Genomic DNA, 1791 nt, shown 5'->3' with positions numbered 1-1791 from the left:
TTTGGTCAGTTCAAGAATAAATTATGCAATTGTATATGTTTATTTGAACAAATTAAAACTGCAGTTTTATGTCTATCCTTGGATTGTTCAACTGGTTAAAGTTGATATGAGATTTAATTAGTAATAAGTAATCCAATTAATCCTTTTTAGAGAGAGTAATTAGTAATAATTACACTGTTGAAGATGTACAGTAATTAGTAGCTAGTAATTAATTACTTTTTTAGAGTAACTTACCCAACACTGATAATGAATCAAGCATTTCCAATAAATTTAATGTACATTATTGTTTTGCATATGAGGGATTCCTCTCTCAAAAAAAAAAAAAAAAAAAAAAATGTTAAAAACATGACTTGACTAGTAAAGGAGAACAGTCCTTTGTAAAAGTAACAATTAGAATAGTGAGAGTTGCTCAAAATGAGTGACTTTCATTGGAGTTTTGAACTGGTCTTCACAGGGGAATGTAATGCAGGAAGGGCATCACATGCCAGTGAGGTAGATTGTATTTGATTATAAATGTAGGAAAAAAAAAAATCCTGATTGAAAGAATCATTATAAGTAGAGTCATTTTTGCCATAGGCATGATGATATGTTAGAAAAACTTTCTTAAATGAATCTTCTTGTTATAGTTCTACTCATTTAATTTAATCACTTTGCTGACACTTTTTGGGCAACCGATATCAGGTAACTAAAAAAGACCAAGCTCACACTACACAGCTCTCAAACTCACTGGCCACATCTTCTGAAAAGAACTGTGTTGTAATTATTCCGTACATCTTATAAATTTCCCAAAATTGCACAATCTCATTAAAACATCTGCTGACACACACTACAGTTCAAAAGTTTGGGCTCACCCAGCGGAAAAAAGTACATATCTATAATGCACTTAAAGTGATCTATTTTTGCGCACTAATTTTGTACTTAATATACTCAAACTTCCTCTTTAGTACTTCATAAGATAATCATAAAAACATCTAAGTGTACTCAACTGTGCTATTTTGAGACACCATGAAATATGAACTAAAATGTGCTTTTATTATACTATCTCTGTATTTAAAAACTATATAGTTACCACTTGTAGTACACTATGGCCCGGTTTCACAGACAGGGCTTAGCCTAAGCCAGGATTAGGCCTTAGTTCAATTAGGATATTTAAGTAGCTTTTATAAGCGTACACTAGAAAAAAAACATAACTTGTGTGCATTTTGAGAAAAAACAATGGCAGGGACATATTTTAAAGGATTAGTCCACTTTTAAGTCCACTTTTCCTGATAAATTTACTCACCCCCCTGTCATCCAAGATGTTCATGTCTTTCTTTCGTCAGTCGAAAAGAAATGAAGGTTTTTGAGGAAAACATTCCAGGATTTTTCTCCTTACAGTGGATTTCAATGGCTACCAACAGATTGAAGGTCAAAATTGCAGTTTCAGTGCAGCTTCAAGGGCTTTGAACGATCCCAGATGAGAAATAAGGATCTTATCTAGCGAATCGATCGGTCATTTTCGGAAAAAAATACAACCGTTTATGCTTTATAAACAAAATATCGCCTTGAACGTACTTTCCGCTTCCGCATTCTTCATAACGCTTACGCTGAATGTTTTACGCCTTCCCTATTCTACTTACGGAACGAACGCGGCGCCAGTTTCGTTTTTTTCCGTAACTTGAATAGGGAAGGCGTAGGACATTCAACGTAAGCTTTATGAAGAATGCGGTATAATCCTGGAATGTTTTCCTCAAAAACCTTCATTTCTTTTCGACTGACGAAAGAAAGACATGAACATCTTGGATGACATGG

The sequence above is a fragment of the Megalobrama amblycephala genome, linkage group LG21, assembly GCF_018812025.1.
Source record: "Megalobrama amblycephala isolate DHTTF-2021 linkage group LG21, ASM1881202v1, whole genome shotgun sequence".
In the NCBI taxonomy this organism is placed as follows: Eukaryota; Metazoa; Chordata; class Actinopteri; order Cypriniformes; family Xenocyprididae; genus Megalobrama; species Megalobrama amblycephala.
The sequence above is the reverse complement of the archived record's forward strand: the minus strand, read 5'-3'. Positions refer to the sequence as shown.